The sequence below is a fragment of the Gasterosteus aculeatus genome, chromosome 9, assembly GCF_964276395.1.
Source record: "Gasterosteus aculeatus chromosome 9, fGasAcu3.hap1.1, whole genome shotgun sequence".
NCBI lineage: Eukaryota > Metazoa > Chordata > Actinopteri > Perciformes > Gasterosteidae > Gasterosteus > Gasterosteus aculeatus.
Genome location: NC_135696.1, coordinates 8023169 through 8045704, shown reverse-complemented (window position 1 = coordinate 8045704; position 22536 = coordinate 8023169). Strand labels below are relative to the sequence as shown.

At 43.9% G+C, this 22536-nt stretch overlaps 4 long non-coding RNA genes across 11 annotated transcripts; 1 reads left to right on the top strand and 3 right to left on the bottom strand.

Annotated features, from left to right (window-relative positions):
* Positions 1 to 220: 220 nt before the first annotated feature.
* LOC144383313 (uncharacterized) lies at positions 221 to 2901 on the bottom strand. The gene is made up of 3 exons (XR_013450675.1): positions 597 to 2901; positions 412 to 504; positions 221 to 298 (listed from the first exon to the last, which is right to left on the bottom strand). It is a non-coding gene; the product is annotated as an uncharacterized LOC144383313 (long non-coding RNA).
* Positions 2902 to 2920: 19 nt separating this feature from the next.
* Positions 2921 to 6337, top strand: LOC120812612 (uncharacterized). 2 transcript variants are annotated; one of them, XR_013450674.1, is made up of 3 exons: positions 2921 to 3387; positions 3521 to 3714; positions 4469 to 6337. It is a non-coding gene; the product is annotated as an uncharacterized LOC120812612 (long non-coding RNA). The 2 variants fall into 2 exon arrangements; XR_013450673.1 differs by having other exon boundaries at positions 2921 to 3714.
* Positions 5666 to 12197, bottom strand: LOC144383312 (uncharacterized). Its single transcript, XR_013450672.1, has 2 exons — positions 8456 to 12197; positions 5666 to 6074 (listed from the first exon to the last, which is right to left on the bottom strand). It is a non-coding gene; the product is annotated as an uncharacterized LOC144383312 (long non-coding RNA).
* Positions 12198 to 14993: 2796 nt separating this feature from the next.
* On the bottom strand, positions 14994 to 22518 carry LOC120827880 (uncharacterized). Of its 7 annotated transcripts, none has more exons than XR_013450667.1 (10): positions 22282 to 22518; positions 17832 to 21236; positions 17566 to 17705; positions 17229 to 17430; positions 16856 to 16972; positions 16543 to 16742; positions 16252 to 16399; positions 15534 to 16157; positions 15292 to 15395; positions 14994 to 15201 (listed from the first exon to the last, which is right to left on the bottom strand). It is a non-coding gene; the product is annotated as an uncharacterized LOC120827880 (long non-coding RNA). The 7 variants fall into 7 exon arrangements; XR_013450670.1 differs by having other exon boundaries at positions 14994 to 15395; positions 17229 to 17292; positions 17375 to 17430; XR_013450671.1 differs by having other exon boundaries at positions 14994 to 15395; positions 17229 to 17292; positions 17375 to 17430; positions 17592 to 17705.
* Positions 22519 to 22536: the final 18 nt, after the last annotated feature.

Genomic DNA, 22536 nt, shown 5'->3' with positions numbered 1-22536 from the left:
TTGAAAGCGATTTTAAATTAAAGGACACTGGACTGTGTGATTTTGGTTTAAAGCTTAAGTTAGAATAAAATACCAAAACTACGTTTCTGGCAGTGAAGTTTTGTTGACTGACAATGTAGATGAACAGACCCACAGTCACCAAAAATTTAAAACCAACATGTCTACCTGTCAAGTTGTATAAGACAAAATATATATGAAAACCTTTAAATCAATGATAGCTCACCCAAAGTATGAAATGGTTCCCTGTCTCTGGAGTGGCATGGCCCACAATTCTCGGCAGAAATACTTTGTCTGCAACCTATAGCACAACAATAATATAATGTATTACAACATCCATGATCAGGGCAGATGTGTTTTGTTTATTTGTACAATTTGTTTCATTATGCATAAAGCATTATTAAAAGTACCTACAGGAATGCATTTAACAACACGGTCACTGACTGCTCCACTGTTGTTCCATTGTCGGTGCCACAAAATGAAATCAAAGGTACCCAAAGCACCACACTACAACAGAGAACATGTAATTAATGTGTGTGCGAACATATAAAAGCATCAATATAAAATAATAATAAATGGATGAAATTTTAAACGGTTACCTGGTTTTCTTGAGCCAGCTGTGCTACTCGATAGTTGACTGCCTGGAATTCAATAGGAAGATTAAGTACATTTCTGAGTTTCTGATAAAAACCTTTCTGTCTTTAAATTCTGCTAACTGACATTATAACTGACATTATGGTTGTCATTATGGTACTGTAATGGTAAAAATATGTTATAAGATTGTTTTCTGCTAAAGCCGTGTCTCAAGTGTCCTGTATTTGACCCTGATGTGCAAAGAGCAGTATGATACAAAATGTTGGTTTGCAGCTGTGCTCTGAGAAGGGAGGACGGTTGACTCGATCTCATAGAAGCTTCAAAACAAAGGACTCCTCTTCATGGCCTTGGTTGATATCTTATTCTGCACGAAAGTTCTGGATCCAAGTTTTACTTTCATGTCAAGTAACAATGATTTGCAGCGGCCATTTAGGAGGATCTTGTGTGTGTGCTACCCTCAGCTTCACCTGGGTTCTTATCTCAACCTGCTTTGCAGCTTCTCGTGGCTGGCACGGAGAATGTCCTTCATATGTGTATAAAAACTCAGTGTCTTTTGTGCTCGGAGACGCCATTTCCACAGAGCACTGTGATACGTGCCTGTGTATTTGACCTCCTGCTTGCAAGCAATAAATGGACTTTTTGCAACTTTGATCATTCATCAAGACTCTGTTTTATCAGACAAATCATTCTCTTCTACCGAGCTTTTATTGAAATATTCCACAACAATTTGGCGTCACGAACAGGATACGCTGACCGTCCGTCAGGCTCCAGGGGACCGTCCGGAGAAAAAGGCCTTTTCCAGGATCACCAGCTGATGATCCTGCCTCATACCTCCTTAGACAAGAGAGAAAGGACCGGCGGAAACCAGAGGAGTCCTGATTGACGTCACGTGTATCCAGCGAAAAAGAATTAATTTCTACTAACTCGGGTAAGAAGTTGAAATTCCAATTATAAAGTAACAGTAAGAGTTGAACATAACGGAAACGGATGACTGATCAAGTGGTTGTTATAGTCTGGGGAATACAATTATTATCATTATTTTTTTTTTAAACATTTTGGGTTTTTATTTGTTTTATTTTTTTATTATTTAGTACATGATTCCGGGATATTTCTAATGCATCATTTTATGCGAAGGTAGATAGGATCGTTCGACTTCACTCGGAACAAATTCTCCGAGATCGTAACGTCGCTAGACTACAAGTAGAAGACAGGATTGCTTACGGTAAAGATTTCACTCGGAACAAATTCTCCGAGATCGTAACGCAGATCGCTTGACTACCCGGGTAAAATAAGACCGTTGTTATTGACCAAACGTGAATTCCACCTGTGGAATAAGATCGTGGAAATAGCGTACGTGAATTTTATGCTGAAGCAGGTAAAACGATATCACTGTTATTGATAACCAAACGTGAGTTCTACTGAATTACCCTTAGAATAAGATCGTGGCAATATCGAAGCGTGAGTTTTACGCTGAAAAACATTCAAAACGATATCACTGTTTTTGTTAACCAAACGTGAGTTCTATTGAATTACCTTTAGAACAAGATCGTGGCAAAATTGAAGCGTGAGTTTTTGAGTGGGGTTTTTGCAAAGTTTTTCCTCGAGTAAAGAAACTAAGCCTTACGGTGACGACTGTATTGTAATAAGTAAACCGGTAGGGTCCACCAGTAAAAGATGGGTGGCCAGTCCGCAGAACACACGGAACGTCGGGTCCGATTGTGGCAATGATGCAGCAGAAATACGGGAAAACATGTACAGAGTGTCTCCCATACTGGACAAAAGAGTTTGGGTTTCCAGAAAACGGCTCGTTGAGTGCCGCTAAACTTAAAATGTTAAGAGGGGATTTGGAAGGTTGGAAGAAAGGTTAAAAAAAAAAAAAAATGGAAAGTGGTAAAAAGATCTAAGTTAAAGACTTGGAAATAATAGAGAAAAAACAGACATGTCTGGCACAATGGGAAATGGAATGTGAATGCAGGGAGAGAAAACGAATGATGAAGAAAATGACGTGTTTAAAAACTGAAAAACCTGACATTGAAACACAGAATAATCCATGTGTGTCTTCTCCACTGTATCCATCCCTGACAGGGGCAGGCGGTCCTCTCCTGAACACGTGTTATCAAATTCCTGCACCACCTCCAGTCCAACAATCACCACCACCGTACAACCCCGATCCTACGGTTGGCAGACCTGTAACACGCAGTCAAACCCGGCTGGGAGACCAGGGAGGTGCAGACGTCAAATCATGCTCACCCCTCAACCCATTCAGACCTGACCCCACAGCTCAGTCCACCCGACTCTGCATGGTCAATCCACGACCTACCCCCCTGGAGGGGCACAGCCGGCAGAATTGTGGATTTTCTTAACACCACCATGGACAGTAAACTGGACGGGTCTTATATTCAAGCCCCCATGTTTCAAGTTCCAGGGCCACAGGATGGACCACCTGCCTCCCATCTGCCCACCATAAAAAATGGCGTGGCTTTTGGAAAAGAGTTCCTGACGTTATGCAAAGACATAACAGCCATCTGTGCTGCTGTGGTTGCGGCCTTCCCAGTCAACATGGCCCTCATCAACAGCACGAAACAAGGTAAAGCCGAAGATGTAACATTTTACTATCAGCGTCTTGTGGCTGCCTTCCAGATTCACATCGGTCTCGAGGAGCCCACAGACATAACCAACATGACTGTGTGGGAAACTCATCTCAAGAACGCCTTCATGAACGGGCTTCTGCCAGACGTCAAAACTGCCACTGAACACTCTGTCGTGGGTCTGGAAGATGCAAGGCTCACAGAAGTGGTAAAACATGCACGACACAATTATAAAATGCATGGGGAAAATCAAATGTGTCAAGACAAACGCAGCAAGCAGACTCAGGAGAAAGCCCAGCTTCCGATGCTCCAAGCCGTAAAACAGTTGACACTGGGTGCAGAAGGAGGACGAGACCCCCACCCATCCGGAAATACTTATGGGAGGGACCAACAGAGAGGACGAGCGTATGGAATAAATCATGGGAGAAGAGGGCGTTTTCAAGGAGGGGCCCCACGAGAAGTGCAACCCGATGAATGCTTCCTCTGTGGCAAAACAGGACATTGGTACAAAGACTGCCCCTACCGTTCAAACCAGGTACGTCAGCCACATGGACGACAGAGGGGGTCAACAATTCGGCACTTCAGACTGACGGTGTGTGTGGGATGGAGATTGCACGTGTGAAGGGATGACTACTGCTGCCTCTCCAAAACAGGGAAGTGAAACACACCACACACAAACACAATGCTGCAACGAAGACCTGCTTCCTCGCACGCACACCCACATACACATGCACACACAATGCTGCAATGAAGACCTGCTTCCTCGCACGCACACTACAGAACAACATGCTGTTTTGCTCAGCATCATTTCTCACTTAGAGCAACAGAATACATCCACACCACCACCACTCACGTATGCTATGTTTTCATCAGATGCATACAAAGATATGCCAACTACAAGAGTAATTGTGGAAGGGAAAGAATTGGCGTTTTTAGTAGACTCCGGAGCTACTCATTCAGTAATTCAAGAAAAACCTTTTCCAAATCAAAAAATGAGTGGGCGATATGTATATTCTCAAGGGGCTTCTGGTTTGACTGTGACAGAAAAATGTACTGCACCTATGGCGAGTGTACACTCTGACGAGACTGACCTAAACCCTGACATAAAAGTAAAACTTTTTTCTTTTTTACTCTCTTCACTCTGTCCCATAAATCAGATGGGCAGAGACTTGATGTGTTCATGTGGTATTTGTTTGACGTCATCTCCAGACGGCCTTAAAGTGGTTCGGCGTAGAGCAGCACTCCAAATGGTGCAAAAGGCTCCCTCTAATCCTCTTTTTGTGTATCAGTGGTGGATCCCGATCGATGAAGCTCGGAGGCTGAGCCAGGCTGGTGAAGCACGGGTTTCTCCTCATGCAGACGTATGAACCCTGAACACCTGCATTGCACAACATGTGTCTCAGAGGGTCCAGACGGCTCTTTTGAAGAGACATTTTTTGAGGCCCTCAATGATGCAATTGCCTGTTCTACTTTGTACTGGTCAACTTGTAAATCTGTTGTCTCTGTTTCTCTGTCTCCCACACAGAAAGAACTGTTTCAAGTTCCCGGCTCCTATCCCCATGTCTCACTGTCTAAAGGACGCCTTGACCAATGGAGGGATTTGGGACCATTTGTGGCTCAGTGTGAATCTCTCACTGACTGGGAGGAGACAATCGATCCACTCGTTCTGCGCTCCGCCTCTACAGGGTTTCACAGAACTCACTGTGTACACGGTTGCGTATTTCTCCGCAAAACTCGACCCTGTCGCTGCAGGACTGCCACAATGTTTGCGCGCTGTGGCCGCGGCTGAAGAGGCGCTCACTGCCTCACGTGACATAGTGGGTTACGCACCACTCACTCTGCTCGTTCCGCACGCGGTTTCTTTGATTCTCCTCGAACAGAAATCATCTCACCTCTCTGCGGCTCGTTATTTGCGTTACACACCTGGACATGCCGAATGTCACTATAAACGTTGTACTAACCTAAACCCTGCATCATTACTTCCTATTCCTGGGGATGGGGAGGACCACAACTGTTTGGCTGAGCTCCAAGCTCAGTGCACTCCTCGCCCTGACCTAGTGGACGCTCCACTAACTAACAGCGACATGGTAATGTATGTGGATGGATCCGCCTCCCGCGATCCTCAGTCTGGTGAAAATTGTGTTGGTTTTGCTGTTGTTTCTGACTCAGGTGTGCTGTGTTCAGGTCCTCTGCCATGTCACCTCTCAGCCCAGGCAGCCGAGCTCATCGCTCTGACCGAGGCCTGTAAACTGGCTACGGGTAAAACGGTCACAGTTCACAGACTCTCGCTATGCGTTTGGTGTAGTACATGATTTTGGGGTGCTGTGGAAACACAGGAACTTCCTTAAACCCGACTGTAATGGCTATTTGTCCATAAATTTAAACAAAAACAAATAATAACAAACTTCTCAAATGGCCACTCGAGGCTACGTCATGGTTAGGCTTTACGCAGGTTCAGAGGTACCAAAGCAAAGTCCATAACAAGATTGAGTTTGAGGCGGTTTATTCACACACATAAGCAAGCTCACAGACATTTCTGCTGCCTCTCTCACGCTGGTAAAAAACCATATGCCCTCGTGCCTGAAGTACCTCCCACCTTGACCTACTTATGCAAATGAACATAACACCATGTGACCAATAAACGACAATACGAGTAAAGCATAAATACAAAATACACCAAATTAACTTTAACAGGAAAAGAAAAAGAAATAAGTAAGGCTATAAATTAACTTAAACCCAAAATAAACAAAAATAAAAATATAGCTCCAACAACCCAGCCCCTAATTGTAACGGTACTTTACCCACAATTAACCTTAGCTTTAACACAAAGGAGCTATTTTCTAATTGTAGCTTAAGCATTAAACTGGAATCTTCACATCTTCGGATTCTCCATATCTGAAAGAAACAAACAGATGGAAGACAGAGATAGGAGAAAGAATGAGTTGTATAGTCAATTATTAGCCTCCAAGAGAAGACAGAGCTTGGTTATTGGTCTGTCCAGGACGCTGATCTTCGTTTGGACCTTCACAGAGCGAACCAGTCCTCGGGAGTCAGCTATGGCGCTTAGCACTCTGCCCATCATCCATGAGCCTCTTGGAGCTGTGGCATCAGCGATTACGACAATATCTCCTGGAATAAAGTTTCTCTTTTGCTTCGTCCATTTTTGCCTTTCTTGCATTACAAGCAAATACTCCGCTGTCCATCTTTTCCAGAAAAGCTCCGCAACGTACTGCACTTGCCTCCATCTCCTCTTAATGTACAGATCAGATTTCTCAAACAGACCTAATGGCAGAATGGGCTTGCCTTTTAACAGGAGAATGTGATTTGGAGTAAGCGCTTCTAAATCATTGGGATCTTCTGAAGCCTTAGTTATTGGCCGGTCATTGAGTATCGCCTCCACCTCGCAAAACAGCGTTTGCAGGCCTTCCTCGTCCAGCAGTTGATGTCCAATAACAGAGGTAAGTACACTGCGCACAGAGCGAATCAGACGCTCCCAAACGCCACCTTGGTGAGATGCAGCTGGGGTGTTAAAACTCCACGTCATTCCTTCCTGCACAAAAGTCCTTTCAATTTTAGAGTGATTTAAAGCGGCCAATGCCTGCCTCAGTTCCTTCTTCGCACCAACAAAATTTGTGCCATTATCTGACCTTATACTTGTCACAGGTCCCCTTCTGCAGATAAATCTTCGCACAGCATTAATGCAGGAGTCTGTGTCGAGGGAGTGTGCCACCTCAAGGTGTACTGCGCGGCTACTCATACAGGTAAATATCACTCCATATCGCTTCAGCACAGTTCTCCCTCTCCTCCAATGGTCCAAAATAGTCCACTCCCGCATTTGTAAAGGGTGCGTTATCAGGCACAACTCGTTCCTCCGGTAAGTCGGACATCTTCTGTTCTCCAAGCTTTCCTCTGTACCTTCTGCACACTGTACATTGTGAGAGAATCTTCCTGGCCGCAGAGTTGGCATTTATGATCCAATACTTCTGTCTCAATCTGTGCAGCATGTAATTGCGTCCAGCATGTCCAAGTTGGCAATGGATGTAACGCAATATGAGCTGGGAAACATGCAAATCCTTTGACAGAATCACAGGATGCTTTACCTCCCACGGCAGAACAGACTTAAACAGACGTCCACCAACTCTGAGGATGCCATCTTCGATGAAGGGGTCGAGGCGATACAGAGGACTGTCTTTAAAAACAGTCTTTGGGTCATGTTTTAATGAGGAAATTTCAGTACTGAATCTTTGGTTTTGCGCAAACTGAATTATTGCCTTTTCGGCTTCCTCCAACCGCTCTGGTGTCAAGTTGGATTTTCCAAGTGCGGCTTTGAATTTTTTAATCTCCTTTTCCACATTCTCATTCTGGTTGACCACATATTCTTTTCTCTTTCGGCTCAAAAGTAAAAGTCTTTCTTTAAGCTCCAACAGCCAGGCCACTGATGTTTTAAGCTTTCTCCAGGATGAAAAATAGTGAATGAGCTGACTGAGGGGATTGTCACTGTGTATTGTAACAGCATTCACCTTAAGTTCCCTTTTCACCTCTGCATCATCCGATGGAATGGAAGAGGCGTCCAAGTCGAGTTTCGGCCATCTGGTGGGGGGCAAGTGCAAAAAGTCCGGTCCTTTTAGCCATTTTCCTTTTCCAAACTCCTGAGCTCTTAGTCCTCGAGAAGCTTCATCTGCAGGATTGTCTTTGGTGTTTACATACCTCCACTGATCTTTGTCTGTGGATTCTCTTACGGTGCTGACACGATTGGCAACATATGTGTGAAAGCGCTTTGTTTCATTAAAGATGTACTTGAGAACAGTAGTGCTATCGGTCCAAAAGAATGACCTTTGCAATGGCAACTGTAGCTCTTTCAACAGCATTGTGTTCACTCGAACAGCAAGCACAGCTGCAGCAAGCTCAAGGCGTGGAATGGTTAGTTGCTTTAGAGGAGCGACACGAGCTTTGCCTGTGATAAATGAAACATGCACATTGTCAGTGCTCTCCAATCTCAAGTATGAAACAGTGCCATATCCTATTTGACTAGCATCTGAAAAATGATGCAGTTCTGCTTTCAATTGTGTTCCAAAGTTTTTGGGTTTAATGCACCGTTCCACTTTAAATCCACTCATATGTTGAAGTTCAGAGAGCCACTCAGACCAATGTTCAGAGACATCACAGGGAACTGGCTCATCCCATTTGAAGTTCATTCTGCACAGCTCCTGTAACAGTAACTTGGCAGGGATTATGAAAGGAGACAAAAAAACCAGCGGGTCGTAAAGAGAGCTCACCACAGAAAGGATGCCCCTCCTAGTGTGTGGACGTTCCTGCACTGCAGTCCTGAAGCTGAACGTATCTCCTTGAACACACCATTGCATCCCCAGAGCTCTTTCCACAGGGAGTTGGTCCCTGTCCAAATCCATGTTCTCCAAACCCACTGCTCTGATGTTGCTAGGAATAAGTGCAAACACATTTGAGTTATTTGTGACCCACTTTTGGAGATGGAAGCCACCTTTTTTACAGAGAGATGTTAATCCATGTATGAGCTTCACTGCATCTTCCTCTGTCACAGTGGACTTAAGACAGTCGTCCACGTAGAAATTTGTCTTGTCTGTACGAAGGACATCGGGTGAATATTGCAGTGCATTATCCTCAGCAGTTCTCCTCAGTGCATAGTTTGAGCAGCTTGGAGAGGATACAGCTCCAAACAAATGCACGCACATCCTGTATTCCTCTGGCTCCGCTGTAGTGTCTCCATTGGGCCACCATAGAAAGCGCAAGAAGTTAACGTGCTTATATGGCACCCGGACCTGATGGAACATGGCGTTGATATCAGCCATAACAGCGATGGGCTCTTCTCTAAACCGAAGAAGGACACCAATTAGCGTGTTAGTGAAGTCTGGGCCCTGCAAGAGCTGACTGTTCAATGATGTACCTTTGTAGGTACAGCCGCATTCCAGAGTGGGCTCATTTGTGGGAACCTTTTCTGCATATCCTTGCTCTAACATGTTGTTAAGGAAATCAACGTATTGAGCCTTGAATGAACTATTTCTATTAAATCTCCTCTTCAGGCTTTGGAGTCTTTGTAGTGCAATGCAGCGATTATTTGGCAAAACAGGATCGTCAATTCTGAAAGGTAAGTCAATGTAATAATGTTCATTGTTAAGCACTGTCGTACTCTCCACAATTTTCATGAATTTAATGTCTTCTCTTGACATCTCAAGTTGTTCATCACTTGTTCTTTCAGTAAAGTCATGATTATACTGTTGCATCAACATACTTTCCAAGTGTTCCACAGATATGTGATTAGCAGTTACAACAACGCATCCTGATTTGACACCAGTACCTTCAGAGTTTCCAGCACGAAGAGGCCCGTTTATGACCCAGCCAACTCTGGTCCTCACTGGATACAGTCCACCACATTGACTATTTATCAGTTCCCATGGCTCCAAAACTTTAGGCGAGTCGGTTCCAATGAGCAAGTCTACATCTGCATCTACTTCATGTAGCCTAATGCTGCTCAAATACGCCCATTTGGCAACATCATCCTGACATGGCACATTGATTTTAGATACAGGCATTTTTGTTTGTGTCAGAACAGATGGTAGCTCAATAAAGTCATCGGTGTCAAATCCAGACACCTCCAGACCAGTTACTATAGTAGTGCTAATGGTTTTAGTCTGCCCCATTGTCCTCAACACTACATTACAGTTTTTTCCTGATACTCCCAGCCTTTCAGCCATACTTGTAGTACAGAAAGTCCCAGAGCTCCCAGGATCCAGGAAAGCATAAGTATGCACAACTTTATTACTTTTCCGACTTTTCACCTGCACAGCCACAATGGAAAAAACTGCAATATCCTCTTCACCAGCCCCAATATGACCACACGTCTGCTGCTTCCCGGATACAGTGCTCACAGTTTCTTTGGAGGTTATCCTTGTAGTATCCTCCTTCTCCACATGCAGGACAGATGGATGTTTCCTGTGACACACTTCACAATCCAACCGACCCCTACAGTCTTTGCTCGTGTGTCCATGTTTCAAGCACCCAAAACAAACGCCCGTCTCCTTTAGAAACTGAATCTTGTCCTGTTGTGTCTTTCTTCTAAACTGAAAGCATTTTTCCAGAGTGTGATTGGTAAGATAGCAGAACATACATTTGAGCTGGTTACTGTGAGCTGTCAAGTTTTCCATTTCTTTATGTCCATCCTTTGGTGCATTAATGCTCGTGGCAAATGTACCACTTTTCCTTTTCTGCTTAACTTGCATGGATAGCTTTGTATAGCTGGCTGGAGAAACATCATTAATATTTCCAAACAGAGGATCTGAAACAATTTTGACTTGTTTTTCAATGAAATTCACAAAATCAACATACACTGCTCTGCTTCCAGTTTGCTCCAGTATGTCACATGCCACATTTCTCCACTTTTCCCTCAGCTTGTATGGGAGTTTCATTAGGATTGTCCTGAGGTTAGCTGGCATGTCCAACTCCTTCATGTACTTTATATGATGTACTATGTTGGAGCAACCTCGAAGGAACAAAGCGAATGACTGCAGAGCGTTAACATCCTCAGGTTTTATTGAGGGCCAGTTGTTGATTTTGTCCATGTAAGCAGAAGAGATTTTATGTTCACTGCCAAAATGTTCAATCAAAAGCGCTTTTGCTCTTTGATAACCTGGTTCAGAGGGCATATGCTGACAACTTCTTACAATGTCTCTTGGTTGCCCCCTAGTGTACTGTTCTAGGAAGTACAGACAATCACTGAAATTTTGAGTTTTATCCTCAATGCAATTTTCAAAGGCTCTGAGAAAAGATTTGAAATACAGGAGATCACCATCAAATACAGGTATATTTCTCATAGGTAGAGCAGAGGCTGTGTTTTGTTGGACCAACAGCGCAGTTATTTCATTTTGACGCTGCATGATATTCAAAATGTCCGGAGAATTGGTGGGTTGATTATCGTCACAAACATCTTGCGAACCAAGTGATTGTGTACCTTGCCTTTGAAACACAGAAATGACATTAGGTATGGGTATTTGTTTTACAACATGTTTGGGTTGAACACCAACAGGGACAGAATTTAACAAGCGACTGGAGGTAGGTTCAGAGCTTTTATTGGTGGGCACATAGCGTTCAGCATTCGGATTTAGTTCATATGTCCCTTGAATTTCTGACCTTTTCAAGTAAGAATTCATGCCATCTGATGTTTGAGATGCACATCTTGACACTTTAGAGCCACACTTTGAGCTTACTTGCAGAACCTCCAATTTTGCATTTGTCACCTTTAATTCTGCCTCCAGAGCAAGTTGTTCCTTTTCTCTCCTTAAATGTTCCCGTTTCTTCCGTAATTCCTCTTGTTCAAGTCTTATTTGTTCCTCCTGCGCCTCCAAAGTGTGCTTTTGTTTTAGAGCAGCCATGCGCTCCTGTAATGCTGCTCTCTCTGCTTGCGCTAATATTTTTGCAGATGCACTGGATGAAATCCATGACAATTTAGAGCCAGCCTTTGAACGCGCTGCAGAACCTTTATTGGATACACTGTCCTCAGGCCCAATATCAGTTTGATTATCAGGTGGTTTAATTGGAAGTTCATATGAATGGCCTGTATTTGATAACCAGCATTTGACGTCATCAATAAAGCTTGAAAAACACTTCTCCTTTCGTTCAAAATATTTATCTTGTTTCTCCTTCTCATCCTGAGGTATGTCCAGTGACACAAATGATAAATGATGTTGTTTTGCCTCATCAACACATATTATTATTTGATCCAAAAGAGACTTGACTGCATCAATATTGTCTGCAGAATGCATCAACTTATCCATCTGATTCATGTACGATTTGGCTCGTTTGCATTGCATCGATCTCTTTTCCTGACACGTTTGCATAAAAAACATCATTCCTTTAGCAGTAAAACTTGTGCGTCTTCTTGTAGGAAGCGCCGTGTCGCTTTTGGCTTTAGATGCAACGTCAGACATTTTACCCTTTGTTGATGCCGGTCATGTACACACACAGTTGTTTGCAAAGATTGAATACAGCACATACCTTGTGGAACTTTGTTTGTTGCGGTGGTTGCCTTTGTACACGGAGTTGAATGCACGCAGTAGCTGTTGTTGCGCGCGGCCGTGCGCGTTACCTGTGAAGGCTTTGGGCCTTTGCGAATTCAAATTGCAGCAAATAATATCCTCCACTCCGTAGTGCAGCTCCAGCGCTCCAGTAGCTTCACCGTTATCCAGTACGGTGTCCAGGGAAACTTTACACTGTCGGATGGGTCGTATTATTCGATGTTTGCACTGTATCCAGCCCACACCTCCGTCACTCCTAGGCCCTTTTCTTTGTTTGTCTCCCGCATCCAGGTGAGTAATCCACTTTCGAAACGGTAATCCAGCAAACGACAAGTCCAGTATCCACGTAAACCAACGATATATCCAGGGCGGGTTTTTTACTTATTGTAGTGGCTATTTGTCCATAAATTTAAACAAAAACAAATAATAACAAACTTCTCAAATGGCCACTCAAAGCTACGTCATGGTTAGGCTTTACGCAGGTTCAGAGGTACCAAAGCAAAGTAATGTCCATAACAAGATTGAGTTTGAGGCGGTTTATTCACACACATAAGCAAGCTCACAGACATTTCTGCTGCCTCTCTCACGCTGGTAAAAAACCATATGCCCTCGTGCCTGAAGTACCTCCCACCTTGACCTACTTATGCAAATGAACATAACACCATGTGACCAATAAACGACAATACGAGTAAAGCATAAATACAAAATACACCATATTAACTTTAACAGGAAAAGAAAAAGAAATAAGTAAGGCTATAAATTAACTTAAACCCAAAATAAACAAAAATAAAAATATAGCTCCAACACCGACGGCAAGCCGTGTTTACCTAAACACTATTTTGCCCATTATGCTAAGTTGACTCATGGGTTAGACCATGTGTCAAAAGGGGGAATGTTACGTGCACTTAATGAGACGTGGTTTACAAAAGGGTTCACAGCATATGCACAAAAATTCTGTTCTGCATGTGTCACCTGTTCTACTCACAATGTAGGCAGGCCCGTGGGCGTGTCCAGCCAGGCTGCACACCCACCACCAACCCGCCCGTTTGAGCACATTATGATGGATTTTGTGGAGTTGTCTCCATCACAAGGTAAGAAACACTGTCAAGTGATGGTGGACATGTTTTCCAAGTGGGTGGAGGTTTTTCCATCAAGCAAACATACCGCTACAACAGTAGCCAAGGCCCTAATTTCTGAAATCATCCCTCGATGGGGCATTCCTTCTAAAATATCAAGTGACAATGGTTCTCATTTTGTCAACCAGACCATTACAGAATTAAGCGCATACCTGGGTATTGATTTAAAAACACACTGCGCATACCATCCAGCCAGTGGAGGGATTGTGGAACGAGAAAATGGCACACTCAAAACCAAATTGGCAAAATGCTGTGCAGACACAGGTCTGCCCTGGACAAAAGCCCTGCCTCTAGTGTTGATGTACATGTGCATGAGAAAACAAACACGAAGCTACCTGAGTCCCTTTGAGATATTGTTTGGTTTTCCTCCTCACGTAGGAACCGAGGCACTGAAGGCACCACTCCCTTCGACCGCATTATGCGAACATGAAATGTTAAAATATTGTGCACAACTGTCTTCTGCTCTGTCTAACATACGACAACAGGTTGCAGCCGCCCTCCCAAAACCAGCTGAAGGACCACTCCACCAGCTGAAACCTGGTGACTTTGTGATGGTGAAAGACTTCAGAAGAAAAAACTGGAAAGCACGACGCTGGCAGGGACCATTCCAGATCCTCCTCGTCACCCAAACAGCTGTCAAAGTAGCTGAGAGGGCAACTTGGGTCCACGCGTCCCATTGCAAGAAGGTTCCAGTACCATCAGTGGGCTCAGGCGACCCTACCCCCACAACAAGTGTGAATCAACCGACACCACCGATCCAGTGACCACGGACGGGCAGTTGACTGACAGACACACAGTGCATTGTGATCTGTGTTGACTGTCTACAACGCGGATGCCTCACAAGAAAGAAGGTTGGCAGACTCCACATCCCAACGTGTACCTGCGGACCAACACAAGAAGAAGAACACGGCCAGGACCCCTCCACATAGACACAGAAGTTGTTTGTGTCACTACGGTTTTATTCATATTATTGCTTGCTTCAGTTTCATTATCTAAGTATCTTTTTGTGATTTTGTAATCAGCCATCTAAAGAGTGGTTTACACTTGCTTGCTAAACATATTTTTTTGCAATATTACGTGTGATTAAATAATAATCAAAAGAGTGGAATGTAATGGTAAAAATATGTTATAACATTGTCTTGTGCTAAAGCCGTGTCTCAAGTGTCCTGTATTTGACCCTGATGTGCAAAGAGCAGTATGATACAAAATGTTGGTTTGCAGCTGTGCTCTGAGAAGGGAGGACGGTTGACTCGATCTCATAGAAGCTTCAAAACAAAGGACTCCTCTTCATGGCCTTGGTTGATATCTTATTCTGCACGAAAGTTCTGGATCCAAGTTTTACTTTCATGTCAAGTAACAATGATTTGCAGCGGCCATTTAGGAGGATCTTGTGTGTGTGCTACCCTCAGCTTCACCTGGGTTCTTATCTCAACCTGCTTTGCAGCTTCTCGTAGCTGGCACGGAGAATGTCCTTCATATGTGTATAAAAGCTCAGTGTCTTTTGTGCTCGGAGACGCCATTTCCACAGAGCACTGTGATACGTGCCTGTGTATTTGACCTCCTGCTTGCAAGCAATAAATGGACTTTTTGCAACTTTGATCATTCATCAAGACTCTGTTTTATCAGACAAATCATTCTCTTCTACCGAGCTTTTATTGAAATATTCCACAACAGTACACTTACATCATCAGTCAGCCACGGCATGAGCATTGAAGTTTGCCCCAACAGTTCTGGTGGGCAAACACTCCGAATGTCTTTTAAAGACACTGCATATCGCCTCGATATTTCAACTATAGTTGCCGTTTCGGCACGGCATCCTGTGAATAGTTCTTTGAGTTTTTCCTTAACACACACATATGATAACAAAATGAGTGTTTAATTTATCGCTTCATTTTGGACAAACAAGAAATAACACAAATATTTACAGATTACCTGGTCCTTTACAGTGATTGCATAGGATCGTGCAACAAATGACGACTTCATTCGTTTATGTTCAATGTTTTGGCCCACCGAAGGAAGAAGTGGATTTTCCTTTGCTTCGAACAAAATAACAAAGAAAAACAAAGATTGATAATTATGATCCTCAACAATTAAAAATATAGGTTAAGCTGTATATTTTATCAAGTATTATTTAGAAGAATTACTATAGCATAGTATATACTAATCAAACTTACCGGCAGACTGCAGTCCCAGCATCCCATGAAGTTGAAGGTTGTGTTTATTCTTTCATTATGCAGGTCGATGAGCACCCTTAAGGTTTGTTTGAAGTGTGGCTCGTTCATTTGGCACAATGAATATTTTACCGAAGAAAGTACACGATTGAACTGCTCTGCAACAGATGAGTTCACCTCTCTCCGTAAACTAGGGCAGATGTTGAGGCTTCTCAACTTCTCTTCTGGCCTTCTTTGGTTTTTCTGGTGGAATCTGTCGTACAGGGAGTACCTGTCTGATGTCTTGATAGGATGCCTTGCTGCCATCCTAACACTATCTGGCATTTCCTGCAGTGGTAATGTTGATCGCAGGTTCTTCACCCACTGCAGGTCAACCTTTAATTGTTTATCAGCCGCCAGTTTCCTGTTGTTTGATGTTGTGCCACAGAGTCTTCCGTCAAATGGCTGGAAATATTGCTGTTTTGTGCGGTTGTTTGTGTGACGAGCAACCTGTCCTGCAACGTCCGAAATGTCCGAAGTGTTTAAAACTCAGCAGCCCGTCCGTGTGATCTCTAGCGGACTCTGTCCAGAAGAGAATGTTGACGTAATACACAACGCCATGCGGACAGCTGAAGTGAAGTACTCCACCTTCAGAATAAAAAACAAGATTTTAAATGGCAATCATATAACTAAAGTTTATAGAATGTAAAAAGAAGAAGAATTTTCACAAATAATATCACACCACCAGCTTTCTGCAGTTTCACAAACAGCTTTGGGTAAACATCTTTGAAGTTTAATAATTCCTGAAGCCTGTTCAGCATGTCGGCTATGGACCCCTCTGAGGAGACACCCAGGGTGTCACAAGCTTCCTGGAGATCCTTTTTCTGTGGCTGAAAAATTCCAGAGGCCCATTTCAGTACTTTCAAACACAAATATAATTATGTCACATCTTTTATCAATAGTAGAAATATCTATCGTATGGAGAATAAATAACTTGCATACATCAAAATAGTAAGATTGTCAATGTGTGTACCTTCTTTGACTCAATCAGTTTGAGTATTATGTCCTCATTTATTTTTTTGGGAGGATGTTTGAAATCTCCAGTTTTCCTTTTCATTGCCTTTTTAACTTCTGTTTTAGGGAGAACGTTTCCAACTCTGGTGTGCTCTCCCATCCAAGGTGCCAAAGTGGAGTGGCCAACAGATAAGCAATATGGATTCGCCACCGAAGACCCTATTTGTAAAACATATCATATTGAACATTCATTTGTTCAAAGGTTTAGTTAGTGGAGCATATACATAATTACATAATTATAATATATATCACTTTAACAATTTGGTCCAAACCTGATATGAGGCCCTCAGCAATTTGTGACCGGTCCAGATCCGACCACACCTTGACAATGTCCACCTGTAGGTCCTTGTCCGCTATGGTGTCTGGATCAGGCCTTTTAAATGTCCCAACTGCAAATGAATTTGTTTACATAATTACAAAACCGTGCTGAACATAGAACTCTCATAGAAAAACATAACCTCTAACTTTGTTTAAATTAAACAAGATTGACCATTATACAAAACTGGATGTACAAGCAAGTCATTTATTATAGAGCCCTTGTAAATCTAACACCCTTAATACAGGCACATATTTGCATCTGTTGAAATCTTCATTATAATTTTAATTTTAGTAGGGAGATATAACAGAAAGCTAAAATATTCTTACGAGGGACATCGAAGGCCAGTTTCCAATTTGCATCTGCTACAATGACGGCTGGGTGGTATCCACACTGGTAACAGAAGAAGTCAAACTTGAAGTCTGACAGTGAAAGGAAGTGATGGAATGCTCTCCACACTATTTGATGGTGGTACCGGTTGTCATTGAAAAATGACAGAGTGTCAAGCATCCGTCAACTGGTTGTCTTGTTCTGTTATTGAAAAACATGATAAACAAATATCCATTTGTACATAATTTTGTACATGCTTTAATATGCTTAACCTTTTCATGAAAGACACTGTTGTCTTTGACTAAAGTGCAAAAAAAACATTAACAGATGTGTTACCGACAAACCCGACAGGAGAAGCTCACACAATGGCAGTGTTACGATCACACGGTTGTTAAAGTTGTGAAATCCGGAAGAATAATCCTGGAATCTCACAACGTTAGCACACGTCGGGCAATGTTTTTCCGCAACTGAAACACCTATAAAGAAAATTAAAAGTTGAATCATGCATACACAAAGCCTTCTTTAGCAGTCTGGCTGTTGAGGCCAGATATAATGTGATCTCATCAGGGGAACATCCATGTAAGAAATAATTGTTGATTTACCTTTATGGACATAGCTTATCCCGTACACCATTGCCTGAGTGGTGATAATCTTTAAAGGATTCAGTGCTGGAGGTGTGGGGCCTGGACAGTAGGGGCAGGTACTTTCCGAAGGCACAAAACATTCTGGTGGCTGTTCCTCCTGAGTCCTCAGCTTAACTGGCAAGTCTTGCAGACATGGGATCCGCTTTTTTGTTGCCAGGTACTCAGTCATTACACAGATGTTTTGCGTGTTGAGGTTGTGTGGCTCACATGTGATGCTGCTTTCCACCATGTGAGTTTCCAAGTCAGCAATGTCCTTCATTTGGATGTCCGAGGATGTCAGTGTGCCTGGGGACTGCTGGAAAATCCACCACATTCCCATCATACGATGGATGCAGCGGTGCGATCGACCAGTTCCCCGACACTGACAGTTCCACTGTCCTCCCACTGAATCAAACGTCACCCTTGTCCTCCCAAAGTGACACCAGTTGTCCGTTTCATTTGTGAACACCGAAAAGAAATACCACCGTTTCGAGTATCTCTCATCTTCAAAGAAGATAGGAAAAACACTATTGACTCCGTCATTGGTGGCAGCAATGTTGTGTTGTTCACATTCCCCCCCCCCACTCAGATGACATTAGGCCTTTGCTAACCATGTCCTGCAGTGAAGTAGTTTGCAGGACTGCTGGTTTGACATACGGCCTAGCAGTCTTTGTCCTTTCCAAGTGAACACATTCCTTTCCAGGATTGCCTGATGACCAGGCAATTTTCATGAACGTGCCGCACTTCTCCACCTCACAATCGAGTTGTGGTGGCTGTGTGGATTTGATCACATGAATTGGAAAAAACGGACTATGGTCGTACTTTGCAGTGACGTAGATTCCGTTTCTTATGTCAATACACATCATGGGAGATGTATCAAGATTATGTACATCTCTTATATGCCTTTTTAAGTTTTTGGGGGCACTTAGCACAGCCGTGCAATGTGGACAAGCAGAACTGTTGGGATTTGTATCATTTATGGAATCATCTGTGTTGGCTTTTCGCTTGGAAGTGCTTGGCTTCTCTGCAAAAACAAAAACAAGATATATTATCACAGCTGTCAATATAAACATAATCCTTGACTAATGCCTTTAAATGTGAAGGTTTTCTATACAACTATGTTTTCACAAACTTCGTCAGTATGTAGTTTTGGCTCTAATGTGTAATAACAAATAGGGATAGCATATCCTAGCAGTACATGCTGCCAAAATATGATGCTTAGTCTGTTTGTGCCACCTGCCAAGACATGCAGCCGACAGTGCGTTTATAGGACGGCAATAATTTATTAGATTGTTTGATGTCCCAAAGCACGAGATATGCAGAACCAAAACCACTGTGAGGTTATTTACCTCAACAGCAATATTATGGCAAACTGTTTATTTTTACAATATGTCATACACATCTGAAAGACACCACAGTACATATTCTCCTGGAAGACTAACTAAAGAACTATTATAAGATTGTTGATCATAAATGAATGTAGGTGTCACGGTGTGGTTCACTTCCTGTTGTATTTTGTAGTTTTCTGCCACTCGTGTCCCCGGGTAACTTCACTTCCTGCCTTGTCCCGTCATCCCCTGTGATCGTCTTAATAGTTTCCACCTGTGTCCAATCACCTGCACCTCCCTTGTGTATTTAAGCCGTGTGTCTCTTGTGTCACTTGTCGCGTCATTGTCATTTGCTACGCCTGTCCTTGTCTTTTGTCTTGGATGTCCGTACTTCATGCCTGTGTGTTTTTGCCCCTTGGCCTTTTGGATTTTTGTATCTTTTAACTATTAAAGCTTTTTGTTTCCTGCAAGTCTGCATTTGAGTCCTGCCTCCCACCCGCACCTGTGACAGAATGACGCAACCTAGAAAGGACTACGCAGAGTTTTTTCCCCTGGACGAGTTCAGGGGAACCCGTCTGGCAATGGGCGGTCCACGGTGTCTCCAGCGGGCTGCCCGTAATGGGGGAACGGTCCTCCCGGGGGTTCCAGCTGGGTACTTGTACTACTCCGTCTCCCCATCTGGAGCCCTCAGTAGGCATCTGGGTCACCATCCACCGCCCACCACATGGTCCCCAGAAGAGGAGGCCATTTCGTGGTCGTCCGGCGGCGATTCTTCCTGGGAGCGGGTGATGGACCATGCGGTCCGGCTCCAGGCTACCTACGGTCCCCACGCTCGGCCGCAGCGCACAGCGTCCAGCTCTGGGCCGCGACGACGTTCCGACCCTGCTCGGTCGCAGCGCACAGTGTCCAGCGCTGGGCCGCAGCAACATCCCGACCCTGCTCGGTCGCAGCGCACAATGTCCAGCGCTGGGCCGCAGCGCACAACGTCCAGCGCTGGGCCGCAGCAGATTCCCGTCCCGGCCTCCCGACCCAAGCCCATGACCCCTGATCCGACGCCCCTAACAAGGTCCACGACCCCCGAGCCAGCGCCACGATCCATGCCCCCGACCCCCGAGCCAGCGCCACGATCCATGCCCCCGGTACCAGTGCCACGGTCCATTCCCCCGACCGGTACCGGCCCCACGTTCCATGCCCCCAACCCGACCGGTACCGGCCCCACGTTCCATGCCCCCGACCAGTCCCCGCGGGGATATATATATATTAAATATAATAAAATAAAATAACAAATAAATAAACAAAAAACATTTAAAAACCCACAAACACATATGATTTAAAAGTAGCCATACTATTACAAATATCAACAGCAAAACACAATTACAGCGACAAACTGACTCTCAAAGACATTATTTTCTTATTGTATAGCTCAGGGATGGGCAAACTTTTTGGCTCAGGGGCCACATTGACTTTTAAAATTTGACAGACGGGCCGGCCGGTGTCAGATGGATAGAGAGTTATATTGTCAACCAATATAAATTATAAGTAAAATCTAAAACTTAACTTAAAAAGTAAAGTGAACATACATTTTTACATTACATTGCATTTCAGTGGGTACAGTGTTGTTGGTCCCCCTTTTTTGCCAGTGCAGATAGTTTGGTGTCAGCTTTGTTCTGGCAATTCTCAGGACAGATCTGAGGTGTTCATCCATTCAAGAAACGTCTATGCTGGTCTTTTGCATTCATCATGCTTTAGGAAACTCAAGTCGGGAACGGAGAAGTGTTACAGCGGTCGTTACTATAATTTCTAATTCATAATACTCATAGTTTGCCCACCCCTGGTATAGCTGCATGTCGAGATAACTGCTTTGCAAGCCGTGGCAGCTGCTGCAGCATGTCATGGTGACTGCCGCGGCAAGTCGTGGCAGTTGCGCTCGCCAGAGGACCTGCAAGACAGGAACTGTGGCAAACTGATTGATCACGTCATGTTTACAATAGCTGGAATGATGCTGTTTAGGCCTCATGCGGTCACATTGTTCTTACTGCCTCCCCAAACAAGAGTCCTGTTGAGATAAACAGAAAAAAAATTATTAAAAAGGTGAGATAAAATATATAAACATACATACATATAAACACAGACACATAAAATTAATATATACGATGATGAACAGATATAATATACAAATCAATATCCTTTATTACTGTATCATACATATATACACACACACCTATATATAATATATATATATATAATATATATATATACATACCATACATATATATCCAAATAGCTTTCACCACTTTTCAGTGCTTTTCAGTTAGTTTCAACGTTACAATGCATCAATATTTACAATTTGCATTAATTTGGGGCGCTGCCGGAAAGTGGTTATCGTAACCAAGGCTACGAGTGGTCTAAGCCCATATTAGCTTAGCTGAACTTAAACGGGAAGCTATTGCATCACTTATCGGCGTTTTATGACTAAACCAATTACAACCAACAAAACTCGTACTCTTAAGCACAGAGTACAGGATAGTACAGGATAGTGCAGGATAGTATTGTCACATTTTGTCAAAATATGAAAAGAAAACTGCAACAGTCGAGGCATCATTGCCGCAAAGTCGAGGCAGCTGTCGTGAAGTTGTGGCCGCTGCCACGACTCGCCACGGCAACTCAACCCGCAGATAACAGTCGTACTTAAACTGTATTATACTGTCACATGTTGCATACATAGGAATACTAAAATTAACAGCCGTGGCACCTCTCCCTTAAACTCCCGCTCCCTTAACAGCCGTGGCACCTCTCCCTTAAACTCCCGCTACGTTAACAGCCGTGGCACCTCTCCCTTAAACTCCCGCTACGTTAACAGCCGTGGCACCTCTCCCTTAAACTCCCGCTACGTTAACAGCCGTGGCACCTCTCCCTTAAACTCCCGCTACGTTAACAGCCGTGACATCTCTCCCTTGAACTCCCAGTACGTCTACCAGCCGAGGCGCAGCTCCCTTAACAGCCGTGGCACCTCTCCCTTAACAGCCGTGGCACCTCTCCCTTAACAGCCGTGGCATCTCTCCCTTAACAGCCGTGGCATCTCTCCCTTAAACTCCCGGTACCTCTATCAGCCGATCCACCGCTCCCTTTTGTCGTTGCATGCCTCCGTTAGGTCGTGGCAAGACTCCCTTAACTCGAGGTACCGCTGGAGGTACCTCTCTCAACCGATGAACCGGCCCCTGAATTCGTGGTACCGCTCGAGGTACCTCAGTCAGCCGAGGCAACAGGCGAGGCAGTTGCCGTAAACTCGAGGCAGCTGCCACGATTCGCCGCGGCACCGCAACCTGCAACAGGAAGTGCCTCAGCAAGTTGCCGGT